Raw genomic sequence first — 15,019 nt, forward strand, 5'->3', positions numbered from 1 at the left:
TCTCATAAACTTCATTTCTGCTGTTGTTAATCTTTGTTTGTCTTTTTGTTTTATTGTCCAGATTTCGCTTCCATACATTAAGACCGGTAGGGCTAATGTATTGTATACTTTTAGCCTGGTTTGTTTTTGAACTAGGTTTGGTTTAAATATAGAGTTAATTACTCCTGTTATTTTTAAATATTTTGCAATTTTTATGTTTATATCTTTTTCATTTTCATAAGTGATCATACATCCTAGGTAGTTAAAATGAATTCACCTGTTCTAAGATCTTGTTATCTAATACTATTTTAGTTCTTGCGGGATCTTGTCCTTTAAAGGCCATAGTTTTTGATTTTTCCGTTGATATTATCATACCATAATCTTTGGATATCTCATTTAGATTTAAAATAGCTTTCTGTAAGTTATCTTCAGAATTTGTAATTATTATTTGGTCGTCTGAAAAGAGGAGAGTGTTTAAGTTAACTGTAGGTGAAAGTTTAATTCCTTGATGTAAGTTTTTACTCCATTTTATTATTATTTCATTTAAGTAGATATTAAAAAGAGTTGCTGAGAGGGGACATCCCTGTCGGACCCCTTGGTTTATGATAGCTCGTGATTTAATCTTATTTGTATTTGATTATTTTCATATATACTTGTGACAGCTTTTAGGATATTATTTGGTATTTGTCTTTCTTTTAATATGTTAAATAATATGTTTCTTTTAACTTTGTCAAATGCTTTTTCAAAGTCAATAAATGCAATATGTGTTTCTAAATTATATTCTCTTCTTTTCTCTATTATTAATTTTAGGCAGAAGGCTGGGTCTATACATGATCGTCCTTTTCTAAATCCATTTTGTACCTCTAGAATAAAGTTTTCGGAATATTTCATTAGTTTGTTATTTAAGATTCTGCTGTATATTTTGTAACATGCATTTAGTATACTGATACCTCTATAGTTTTTAGGGTCATCTCTATTACCTTTCTTAAAGATAGGAATCACAATTGCTTTTTTCCATTCTATTGGGGGGGGATACCAGTTGGGTAAATTTTATTTAAAAACAATAGGAGTCTTTTGAATCTTGTTCCTGTGTATTTATATAGTTCTGAACCTAGCTTATCTTCTCCAGGTGATTTTCTGTTTCTTGTTTCTTTCAGGCTGATTTCTAATTCTTCTTCAGTTATTTCCTTTTCATTTTCATTAATTGTTTGCCAGTTGTCTTTTTTAAAATATTTTTCTGTCCACAGTTCTGTGTAGTAATTTAGAAATTCTTCTAATTTCAATTCAGTGTTTAATTTTATGTTTTCTTTGGTATCTGCATTTAGGTGTTTCAAAATCTTATATACATTGGGTCTTATTTTATATAAATCATGTTCTAAATTAGAAACAAATTTATTCCATGATTCTCTATGTCTTTTTCTGACTTCTCTTTTAGCTATGGCTCTTATTCTTTTATATTCTATTTCATCTTCTAATCTTTTACTGCTTAACCATTTGTGATAGGCTTCTTTTTTCTTTTTGATTATTTCTTTGATTGTATCATCCGAGATCTTCAGTTTTTTTCTTTTATTGAATTTTTTGATCTTTCCTAAGCTTTCATTTGCTGCTGCATTTAGTATCGTTTTTATATTAAGCCATTCTATTTCTATTTCTTCATTTTGTTTTATTTTATCTAGATACTGGTTAATTCTTTGTTCATATAGCCATTGTACATTTGTGTCATTCAATAGTCTAGTTTTATAAATAAATGTTTCAATTTTTCTTTCTGTTCTTGTTACTTGTAGCCATTTAGGTGGTAATCTTAATTTTATTTTAACAAGGAAGTGGTCACTGCTTATTTCATATCCTCTGTGAACTCTAACATCTAGTGAAAATTTTGATGTCTTTTCATTTAATATGAAGTAATCTAATATCGATTTCCATCCATCCTCTTGCTGCCCAAGTATATTTATGTATGTCTTCATGTTTACAGAAGGAATTCATTATTTTTAGGTTATTATAAACTACAAAGTCAATCAATTTTTTACCATTTCTGTTTAGAGTGTGTTCTCCATGTATTCCTATATTATTATTAATTTTCGTGTTTCCAATTCTTGCATTTAAGTCTCCTGCTAAAATTATGTAATCATTTTTATTTATTTTATTATATATGTTTTGTAGCTGATTATAAAACTCAACATTACCTTGTTCTCTTCCTTCTTCTGGGGCATATAAACCAATTATTGTTAAATAGCCTCTATCTATTTTTATTCTAGCTTCTATTATTCTTTCATTCCATAATTTATAATGTTTTAACTGTTTTGAAAGGGAGTTATGAATCCAAATCATGACCTCTTTGGTCTCTGTCGACTCCACTGTATATCACATTAAAATTTTCAGTTCTCGTAGTTCCTTTTAATTTCTTTTTTGTTTCAGTGATTACTGCTATTTTAAAATTTCTTTCATTTAATAACTGGTCTAATTCTATTTCTTTATATGCTATTCCTCTTACATTCCAGTTTGCTATGTGTATTATATTTTGTCATTTCCATTTTCGTTTTCCCTTTTCCATTCCATGGTCGTTTCCCATAGATTCAATCCGATTATCTTTTTCTGTCAGCTTACAAGTATGGTTATGTTCTCCATGTCAGGGGACTAGCCTGACAATGGAATAGTTCAGTGGTAGGGCTGCTACCTTAAGGCTTCTGAACTAGCATTCTTCCGAATTTAAACCCATAGGAGAAATAGGGTAGATTATAGAAGAAATATAGTAAGGTTTATAGAGAGGACATAGTTGTAAGGCCAGAAATGAAAAGACCCCATGGCCCTCGAGTACTCTAATAGCACAAGGGTCATAAAGTAAGAAGAGTTGGCTGATAAGGCCTTATAGGAAAGATTAAAGTAAGTGGGTCTTCCTCAAAGTAGAAGAAGGAGAGGATAGATCCAGCTAGGGGTCCATGGGAGTGCCGCTTCCCTTACAATCAAGATGATTGCCCCTTATGGCCCTGTTGGTCCACGAGTCCTTATTCAGTATATTCGGACCACCCCACCATATATATATATATATATATATATACAGGGTGTTCGGGATAAATTTGACATATTTATAATTAATTATATTTTTCCGTAAGTTACATGTATTAACACACACTTCTCTTCATTTAAAAGTTTGGACCCTTCTTCATTCATATACAAGATGTCAGAAAGGATGGATAGCTGGAACCCACCTGAATCATGGAAGAGAATAACTTGTATCATGATGATTCGTGCCCGCCATCAAAATAAGGATATTACGACTGCTGCCCAATGCTCCCTGAATACAGTAAAAACAATCAGGCATGAACTAGAGACTTGCAATGGTGACTACGAGGATGTAGCAAGAAGAAAGATCCCTAGCAGACGATCTGATTGCGTTCGTACAGCAGAATTCCTCGCAAATCTGCAGGAACAGGTGTTGAAGAACCCTGGCATTGGAATTCGGGCTTTGTTCGTGGAGTTGCTAACTGTAGTCAAGCCCTGGATAACAAGGGTAGCCAATGGTAGGCCGTATGTATGGCAGCAGGATTCGGCCCCTTGCCACACCTCTGGGAAAAGTCAAAAATGGTTGTCTGAAAATTTCTACGACTTCACCAGTCCAAATGTTTGGCCTCCAAACTCCCCAGACCTTAACCCCATGGATTATTTTGTATGGGGCGCAGTTGAAAAAGACACCAATCGCACTTCCAGTAATACAAAAGCCCAGTTAATGGATAAAATTAAAACAGTTTTTGCGGCCCTTCCCAGGGAGACTGTAGCATCAGCTTGTTCGAGGTTCCGAAGCAGAATTGAAGCTGTGATCGATGCTAATGGTGGTTATTTTGAGTAAATCTTGTTGATAGTATTGTAATTAACTCTGCCTGTAATTTTTTTTGTCAATTCATTAAATTTAATAGATACAAAGAAGATTTTCTTTTTCCTTACGAAACTGTCAAATTTATCCCGAACACCCTGTATATATATATATACACATATACACACACACGCACGTGCATGTACACACACACACACACATGGTGGGCTCCCTTATCCGCCACCCAGGGGATGCACTCTCTAGGGGTTACAGGGTCCCCTGAGAGATATCACTGTAATTTTTTATTAATATTTAGGAAAATATACTTAAAATAGTTCTTTATTTTTTGATGTATCATAAATCAATTTATGATTAATTGCTGAGTTCCGTGTAAAAAAATTTGTATAAGGATGGGTGTGAGTGTGGCAGGACTAATCCATAGTAACATTATACTGTAAAGCGGTTTTCATTTGTTTTTCATTTCCTGTTCATTTTATTCACAATTTATTCAAAAAAAACTTTTTTGGAAAGGTGCCGAACATTAATCGCACACACAAGAAAAATACTAGGCACTGGCGCTGACTATAGATACCAATGCTTATGAATGCCTACAGGTAGAAGACTTTTAATCACCTAATGTGATACAATGATCTCGCTTACTGGAAGTCTCAGGTGACTTAAAAATTACTACCTGGTTCTAGGGGGGGGGGTCAGCAACTTTTTTTTGACAAAAGAGCCATTTTGGTGAAAATGATGTTCAACTGAATATTTCAAGAGATGCAGTAATAGAAATAAAACAGAGTCATATTTTTGATTTAATCAGATTATATATGTTTACAGTGAATTAATTATTTTTTTAAAATAAAAAACCGAAATAAACTATTCCCCATTCTTTTCATTAAAAAAAAATGCCAAAGAGCCACATGGCACATAGGGTTGCTGCCCTGATCTGACCTAGTTTACCCATGGTACTAAGTATATGATAGATTTACAACCATACATGAATGGGATTCACACAAAACACAGGGGGAAGTGAAGGTACAAAGATCCTGTATAAATAACTATAAGGATATAATTAATGAAAAATAATTATAAAAAAAATAATGATTTCATTATTGAAGACAATATCTTCAGAGTGGTCTAGCATGCAAAAGATCCGAAACAGGCAGTAATTCACCATTCCAGTCTTGCATGGCATAAAACAAGTAATACATTAAAAAACAAAAATGAATAAATATTTTGAAAAGAATGAAAGTTAAACAACTTTTAAATGTGAACTGTATACTTAAATGTACAAATCAGATAGCTGTATTCAATGGCACTGGCAAAAACCAGAAGGCTTGAATGATGTTTGAGAAGGATGCAAGTTTCTGCATGTTCAAAATCACATTTTTTTTTTTTTTTTTTTTGCAATTGTAGTAAGTTTCAGTGTGGGTTGAATGTAAAGCTGGAATTATGGTTCCATGTCACTTTTGATATGCTGGATTTTTTTTTTTTTTTTTTTTTTTTTTTTTTACTGCTTTCATACATCTTGGAAAATCTAGAATTGTATAGTTAGATGGATTTTGAAAGCATTCTAATAATTAATTATTCTAGTATGTATTAAATATTAATTGTTATTTAATATAAAATATTAAATATCCAATTAAGTATTATTTATATATTAAATCAGAATAGAATGAATGCCTTTAAAGTCCAACCAACTATCATAAATCATATTTAAATCATAAAAAAGAAGATTCTAGATTCAGTTTTCTCTGACATGAAATGACAATTTAACGAATGCACTTATACCAGTCTTGTAAAGTGCAGTTTAGATAGCTGAGGTGGACAGCATTTCTCCATTTAGAAATAACTGGTCAGATTGAGAGGGCTGTGAGTGGTGATACATATAATTTAAGTTAGTATTAGGGCAATAAATGTTTGAATGTGTATATAGATACACTGCTGGGAAAAAAGTCAATGGGCAAGGTGCATCATGCCATGTAATGAGTCACAAGTTTGTAGTCAATATAAATTGGAGGGATATGATGTTCCAAGTCGGTGTAACTGTGTCTGGATGAAATGGGTGCGAGAAGAGAACTGAAGGAGTTTGAAAGGCACGTTGTGATAAGATGCCATTTCACAAACCTATCTGTTCGGCAAAGTTCAACAAATTCGGTGATCCCAGGTCAACAATCAATGATACCGAGATGGAGGTGCAGGGACTGAACAGCATAAACTGCCATTTGTCCACCAACAAATGAATGCGGAGTTCTGGACATCAAATGGAACACGAATCTGCAAAAAAACATTCAGAACCGAGGCTCATAACATGGGTTTCCAAGGTAGGACCACAATATGCAAGCGCTCCTACACTGTCCGAACCAACATGCAGCGTCATCTTCAGTGGTGCAAAGGGCATGTACATTGGAACACAGAAGCTTGGAAAGATGTGTTATGGAGTGATGAATCACACTACATCCTCTACCAAGCAGATGGATGGGTGTGAGTATGGCAGATGCCCAGTGAATGTCTCTTACCAGAGTGCATAACCCCAACTATGAATACTGTAGGTGATGGTGTTGTTGGATTCTGAATGAAGAGAAATTTAAATTATTAATACTCTCCTCAGAATCCAACATAAGCCACCATGGCAAAGGCTACATTTGTAAATATTATTTAATGTAAATCACTTGTTTATAATTTAATATTCATATAACTACCTTTAATTTTATCTAATATTTAATTATTTAATCAAGAACGTATGTATTAATAGTAGAAAAACTCTGTGATAAAATATTATTAAACTATTTTAATTATTACTATGTTAATATTATAAGAATTTGTATTTGATAAATTAACTGCACATTATTTGAAATGTAGATATTCTCTATTTATTCCTGTTTGTAAAGTTTAACATTATGTAATAGCTCAATTTTATTTATGTTTTGTTTTGTTGTCATGGAAACGTATGTAAGTGAGCGAGCACGTTTTGGAACACCACGTGAGGTTTATTGAAAAGAGTTTTAGAAAGAAATGACGTGAGCAATTTAGGGGTAAAAACGGATATATAAGTGACGAACGCTGGAATTATTAATGAGTTAAGAGGATGAGAGATTTATAAGAGAAGGATTGGCATTAGGTTGGAATCGGGCATTCGGCAATCACAGTGCGATAATAGCGAGTCGGCAAGTCACTTGAGCAACTAAATAAAGTCTACAAGTTGAGAAGCAGTTAGCTAATAAGTTTCTGAATAACAAATAAAGCAACGGAAGATAGCTGAGTGACTACTGAATGACTAGCGATATTTTAGTTGAGATTTATTTTCAGGGCTGACCTTTCAAGGACACACTGAAACGTGAAGCATAGTAAGAAGTAACTAGAGAATAAATAGAGGCAACAGGGTTGTGTTTAATGATAGCGGTGTTTAGAATTATAGTGCCTAAAGAATTATTTGAATGCCGGAGGAATGAACATCTGTACATATAAAACCCCAAGTTAAAGAATTATTGTGTATTGCCCTAATTCAAGAGTAATCAGTAGTGCTTCATACAAGAACATCTGATTATATGTATTGTGCCCGTAAATTAATTCAGTTAATGCTAGAAGATTTATTTTAATGAGTGCTGTTTATTGTTAAAAGTGTTTACAGTTATAAAAAGTGTATGTTGATGAAGGAAGAAGATTAACAGTAAGATTATTCAAACTTTAATATTTCTGTTCAGAGAAGTGTGTGAGTTTCATCTAAGAATTCCCTGATGTTAACAGTAACTATCGCGGAGAATTAAAAGAAGCGTAAAATTAAAAGTGTCTGTTTATGAAGAGGTATTACTGCAATTTTTATTGTATTTGGAACTTAAGGAACTATGAAAAGACAGTGATATAGAGATAACAGATTTATCTTGTCAGAGTTTGATTGTACTTATCGGAGAAGCTGAAGTGATTGTGATATCTTAATTACTGATTTGAAGTTAAGTGTAAAATTTATGATTTTAAAATTAAATGTTTGTTTTTGTTAATGAAAGGTTGTATTTTGCCTGAATCTCTTTTACTGCACCATTCATAAAATATTCGAACCAAAGCGGGAAAATTAAGTAAGTTAAATATACTCGGCTAGTATATATATAATAACATCACATAAAAGAGGATAGTTGTGAGTTGGTTTTTCTTCAATTCTTGAACTAATTCAGATATAGAGTGGCGCAGTCTATAAATATAAATTTTCTCTATATTGAATTAGAAATCAACTAGCAACTTATAATTTTGTTTAAGAACATCATAGTGACTAACATGTCGGATCCAATGTATAAATTAAGAAGTGGGATCCAACAAAATTATAAGTTGCTAGTTGATTTCTAATTCAATATAGAGAAAATTTATATTTATATACATCACAGTCTTTTCATAGTTCCTTAAGTTCCAAATACAATAAAAATTGCAGTAATACCTCTTCATAAACAGACACTTTTAATTTTACGCTTCTTTTAATTCTCCGCGATAGTTACTGTTAACATCAGGGAATTCTTAGATGAAACTCACACACTTCTCTGAACAGAAATATTAAAGTTTGAATAATCTTACCGTTAATCTTCTTCCTTCATCAACATACACTTTTTATAACTGTAAACACTTTTAACAATAAACAGCACTCATTAAAATAAATCTTCTAGCATTAACTGAATTAATTTACGGGCACAATACATATAATCAGATGTTCTTGTATGAAGCACTACTGATTACTCTTGAATTAGGGCAATACACAATAATTCTTTAACTTGGGGTTTTATATGTACAGATGTTCATTCCTCCGGCATTCAAATAATTCTTTAGGCACTATAATTCTAAACACCGCTATCATTAAACACAACCCTGTTGCCTCTATTTATTCTCTAGTTACTTCTTACTATGCTTCACGTTTCAGTGTGTCCTTGAAAGGTCAGCCCTGAAAATAAATCTCAACTAAAATATCGCTAGTCATTCAGTAGTCACTCAGCTATCTTCCGTTGCTTTATTTGTTATTCAGAAACTTATTAGCTAACTGCTTCTCAACTTGTAGACTTTATTTAGTTGCTCAAGTGACTTGCCGACTCGCTATTATCGCACTGTGATTGCCGAATGCCCGATTCCAACCTAATGCCAATCCTTCTCTTATAAATCTCTCATCCTCTTAACTCATTAATAATTCCAGCGTTCGTCACTTATATATCCGTTTTTACCCCTAAATTGCTCACGTCATTTCTTTCTAAAACTCTTTTCAATAAACCTCACGTGGTGTTCCAAAACGTGCTCGCTCACTTACATACGTTTCCATGACAACAAAATAAAACATAAATAAAATTGAGCTATTACATAACGTTAAACTTTACAAACAGGAATAAATAGAGAATATTTATATTTCAAATAATGTGCAGTTAATTTATCAAATACAAATTCTTATAATATTAACATAGTAATAATTAAAATAGTTTAATAATATTTTATCACAGAGTTTTTCTACTATTAATACATACGTTCTTGATTAAATAATTAAATATTAGATAAAATTAAAGGTAATTATATGAATATTAAATTATAAACAAGTGATTTACATTAAATAATATTTAAAAATGTAGCCTTTGCCATGGTGGCTTATGTTGGATTCTGAGGAGAGTATTAATAATTTAAATTTCTCTTCATTCAGAATCCAACAGTGTGATAGTATTGTCCTTTGTTTCCTGGTGTGGCCTCAGACCTCTCTGGTGCCACGAACATTGAACTCTGAGAGGAATCTGAACATTCTGGACAATGCAATGCTTCCTACTTTGTGATAATTCTAGGGAACTGACCACTGTCTCTTTCAGTAAGACAATGCACCCTGTTATAAGGCTGCTGATGTAACTACATGATTTGCGACATGACCATCGCCACACTTAACTGGCCTCCACAGAGTGCTGATCTCAAATCCTACTAAATATTAGATGTGTCAAAGAAGCATTCTTGCACTATTTTGTTCTAACATGCATGCTCCGGATGCTCACGGGGAATGTGAGCGAGCAATTAGTGTTGTTCGTTTGTTCAGCTATTGAGGTTGAGTCACTGCTGCTCACTAAATTATTAGATATGCATTGGATGCAACCCTCAAATAAATGTTTTTTTTTTAATGCAGCCCTCAGATTATCTAAGGTTGGACAACCCTGTCTTACATTATAATATTATTACATATATTAATCACTGGCTTGACTGGTTGAGTGAATAGCACCTCTGTAGCAGAGGTGCGTGCTATCTGCTACTTACATCCTTAAGTAGTAAATGATTTTCATTGCTAAGTGTGGAAACATCATCCTAATTATTGGAAACTTAACACGTTCGCTGCCACGCTCCTCGGGCATAGCTTGTTCCCACACGCCAAGCGCTTTCACGTCTTCAAGGTCACTACGAGTAATCTCATAGCCGGCTTATCAGACAGAATTTTGTTTCATATGCCAACTATGGGTAATTTCATATCACCCCCCACCCATATATTACATGTGCTGATGAATGTGTTTATTGCGTCTAGTCTCTAAAAACCTTCAGTTTCGCCATGACCAGTAAAAGAAAACTTATTGATAAAGAATTAGAAGTTTATTCTAATATGAGCGATGATGAATTTAATGAATTCATGATCGCAAATGGAAGGATAAGAGGGAAGTACTTTCCATTTCAAATATGCACAAATTTTAAATGGTTGAAGCAAAAAATCGGAATGGTAAAATTCAATTCAAAACAAATATCATCAGGGACTATAATTTGGGTATGTCAGGCATCGATCTTTCTGATCAAATGCTTTCTTACTATTCCCCCTTATGAAAGACGATTAGATGGCCAAAGAAATTGGCAATACGCATTCTTGATATATACATTCAAAATGCGCATAAATTTTATAATATAATTACTGGAAACACGACTGCGTTAAAATTTAGAGATCAATTTATCGCAGTTTTTGTTGGAATGGATAAGCTTACAGCATCACAGATTATCAGCAGGATTCGGGATCTTCATTATTTGGAAATTTTACGATCTACAGAAAAAAATATTCACCAACAAAACCATGCTGAGTATGTATAAGAAACAAACAACGACGCAAAACACTTTATTATTGTCCTGTTTGCCAGGAAAAACCACCATTGTGCGTGGAAAATTGTTTTAAAGTGTATCATCCGTAATTTGAATAAATTGGTTTTTATTTTATTGATTTCATTTTATTATTTTTATTGATTTTTATAAGTTTTAAATGGATTTACAAATTACGTGTTATACTACGGATTAGCTCGCGCTTGGCATAGGAGGTTGGTAATCGATATACGAGTATATTCGTATGTTGGCTTCTGAGGCACATACATAATATACTATATTTTAGTTGAAATTATTTCCCTTCTATCAAGCCCCCCAGATGTGCTCTCCGCTTTATTCAGAATCCAAGGGTCCAAATTAAGGTAATCATACTAAGGGTTAACTCGTGTTTGGCATAGGAGGTCAGTAAATCGACATGCGAGTATACTCGTAGTTGGCAGCGAAAGTGTTAATTGCACAAAAATAAAAGAACTATAGTTAATCTCGAATATGGTTTCTAGACTATCTAACTATTAGTCCACAATAGCAATAAATATGAGCAGTAGGTTTACAACTTTTCATGAGTGGAATTTTCATTCAAAAAATAAGAAGTACAGCCTCCTAAAATTTTGAGAGAAGCAAAATCTTATTTATCATTTGCAAAGGCCTTACTAGATTCTTGAAAGAATAATAATGGGGAATATTTCTGCACAAAATTATAATTGTTATATACGTTAATCACTGGCTTGACTGGTTGAATGGATAGCACCTCTGCAGCATAGATGTTTATGTATGTCCTCCTTAAGTCATCATCACCATTAAATTCCTGACATGTACCCTCAACGGGTGTACAGGATATTATGATAGTACTACATGAAAAATTTACATCATTATTAACTTCCTATCTACAATTTTCCAACAAATCAATCTGTTATTTGTCAAGACCCAACATTATCAGACCTTATATTTCTGTCTTCTAAGGCACTATTTACTGTATCAATCCACCTATATCTTGGTCTTCCTCTGGGTCTTTTTTCCTGCAAACCTGGCAAACAACAATTGTTTTGTTAATCTTTCCTCCCATTCTGTTTAAGTGACGATACCACCTGAGATTAGCTCTGCTAACACATTCCTATAATGATACTGCCATTGATGCCATCTGTTCACATCCTTAATCTTTCTCAGGACTCTCATATCTGTAGTCTCTAGTCTTCAGTCAAGTGTTTTATTTCTAACCTAGCTCTCAGATGAATAAGTGAAAACTGATTTGAAGACTGTCTTATATACAGCTAATTTAGTGTTTTGACTAATTTCTCACTTATTCCATATAAATTTATTCAGTTGACTTATTACCACAGTGGCTTGGTTGATTCTGTTCTCCATTTCCATATTTAATTTACCATCTTCACTAAAAATTGTGTTTAAGTAGCTGATATGTTTTACTTGTTCTATAGGTTCTCCATTCACGATACAGTTGATATTTTCAATGTTTCTGCCTATTTTATTGTCTTTGTCTTGTTATTGCTGATTTTCATACCAAATTTATTACAACAGTTATTCAATTTAGTCAGAGAATCTTGCAGACTTGCACTAGATTTATTTAAAAGTATAACATCATCTGCATAAAGTACAGAGCTGAGATTAACATCTCCAATTTTCATATCAGATTTAATACTGCTTTCCTTCATAATATGATCCATATAGATAATGAATTACATAGGGGGATAATATACATCCTTGTCTGACACCAGATTTAACATCAAATCATCTTCTTGTACTTCTTTAATCCTAACTGTTGCCTTACAACTCAAATATAGACTAGTATTGCTTGATGTAGTGTCCTATTAACACCATATAAGTGTAGCGTTTTGAATAGTTTTTCTCTTGGCACCTTGTCATATGCCTTTCCCAGATCTACAAAACTTAAATATAGATCTTTGTTATATTCCCATGATTTCTCAACTATTTGTCTTAAAGTGAAAATCTGATCCTGACATGGCTTCTCTATTTGGCCTGAATTCAGCTTTTCTTCACCAAGCTTCCCTTCCATAATTCTTCCCAATCTTTTCTCACATACAATTGCATAAATCTTACCAGAACACTCAGTAGGGAAATACCTCTGTAATTCTCACATTCAGTTTTATTTCCCTTTTTATATAAGGGTACTATTAGAGATCTCTTCTAATCATTTGGAATTCATCCCTCTGTCCAGGCCTTCTGAACTATGCAGTGTGTCACGACAAGACTTTTATACCTCCATACAGGAGCATTTCTGGTCGAATATCATCTACTCCTGTTGCCTTTCCACATTTCAGGCTTTTGATGGCTTTTTCTACTTCAAGTATGGATATGTATTCCTGATTGCATGCCTGCTGAGTGTTTTTTACCACTGTGCTATCAGTGCTTGTTTCATTTAGCAATTTTTTGAAGTAATTACTCCATACTTCAAGGATATCTTTTTCTCTTGTTTTCATGTCACCTTTATCATCTCTAATTCCTTTTACAGCACTCTTTCCACCATTTCTGAGGTTTTTCGACAGGCTCCAGGATATTTTGCCACCTTCCTGATACTTATTTTTTAAGTCTTCCCATGACTTTTGTTTATATAGTTTCACACAGTGTTTAGCTTTCTTACATTTGTCTCTGTATTCTCTAAGAGCACAAGCTGACTTATTCGCCAGGAACATTCGATAACTCCCTGTGTCCACCATGGAGTTCTGATGAATCAATCAATGTTTTCTTCAGAGCTTGTCACTGAATCTAAAAGCTTTGGTTCCTGTTTTCGAACTCTTTCACTTTTTCTTGAATAACATTTGTGTATTTTAGTCTATAGTTCACATCTGAGCACTGCTCAACTTTTATTCACTTTAAAGCTTTCTTACTTACATGTCCATCTTTTCAATTTTATCCTGCTCAAGACTAAATGGTGATCACTTCCAATTTCAAATCCTCTGTACACTCTAGTGTCCTGCACCAGTGGGAAAATATCACTATCAAGAATAGCATACTCAATGAGACTTTTCTTATTTCTAACCTCTTTTCTCCATGTGAATTTATGCACATTTTTATGTTGGAACACTGTATTAGTTATAACCAGTTCATGTCCTGAGTAGAAATCCAACAGGTATTTGCCATTATTATTAGCTTTTCTCTTTTCTTCAAATACTCCCAAAATATTTCTGTATGTCTGACAATTATTTCCTACTCTGCTACTTAGATCCCCTAACAAGGACCAACTTTTCCTTTTTCATTGTGTCAGTTGCTTTCTCTAAAGCTTCAAAAAACCCCTCCACTTCTACCTTAGTAGAATCTTCTGTGGGACCATAGGCACAAATAAGTCTCATTGTCAAGTTCTCCCCATTCTGATATTTGCCTGCATCACTCTACTTGATACTACTTGCCATTAAGAAGATTAGTCTCATATTTAGTGTTGAATACTATGGCTACTTCTTCTTTTCCCTGATTGTTATTGCTGAATATAACATTTTGTACTTACTGCTTGGAAAGATTTCAAGTAAAATGACCACAAGTAAAATGATGGTACAACATGACAGAATTTCATGTCATTAAGTAGTAAATGATTTTCATTGCTAAATGTGAAAACATCATCCTAATTATTGAAAACTTACTAAAAAAAAAGAAAAGAACTATAGCTGGTTTCAAATATGGTTTCTAGACTATCTAACTCTAAGTCCAGCCATAGCAGTATTATGAGCTGTAGGTTTACAATTCTTCATGGGTGGAATTTTCATTCAAAAAATAAACAGATAAATAAAAAGTACAGCCTCCTAAAATTTTGAGAAAAGCAAAATCATATTTATTGTTTGCAAAGGCTATACTACATTCTTTAAAGAGTCTTTTATAATGGAATGTATTCCTGTACAAAATTCTTGGTTTCCCTATTGGATTTTGGTACTTGGAGCTTGCATAATGGTCAGATAGTTGGTTGCCTTATCCGACCTTAGGGTACAGATATAATCATTATATCCTTCAGCTAATCTATTTATTTGTTTAAAACAGCACAGATTTTGTTCAATAAGTTGAATAAAATATAGAAAGAATAAAAATGTAGAATAATTAATTCAGCCAATAAAAACAAAATAGACCACGTAAGACACACAGAAATAATAAAAGCAATCTACAACAGCAAAAGAAGATGGGCAGGACATCTTGCCAGAATGA

General features: G+C 33.1%; 1 protein-coding gene across 2 annotated transcripts in view; it reads right to left on the reverse strand.

Annotated features, from left to right (window-relative positions):
- Tbcd (tubulin folding cofactor D) overlaps nt 1-15,019 on the reverse strand; it is a 291,444-nt gene that overhangs the window by 131,752 nt on the left and 144,673 nt on the right. The gene's annotated exons all lie outside the window — the stretch shown is intronic.

Source organism: Typopeltis vanoorti, chromosome 1 (genome assembly GCF_054136105.1).
Source record: "Typopeltis vanoorti isolate ZY-2024b chromosome 1, IOZ_Tvanoo_1.0, whole genome shotgun sequence".
In the NCBI taxonomy this organism is placed as follows: domain Eukaryota; kingdom Metazoa; phylum Arthropoda; class Arachnida; order Uropygi; family Thelyphonidae; genus Typopeltis; species Typopeltis vanoorti.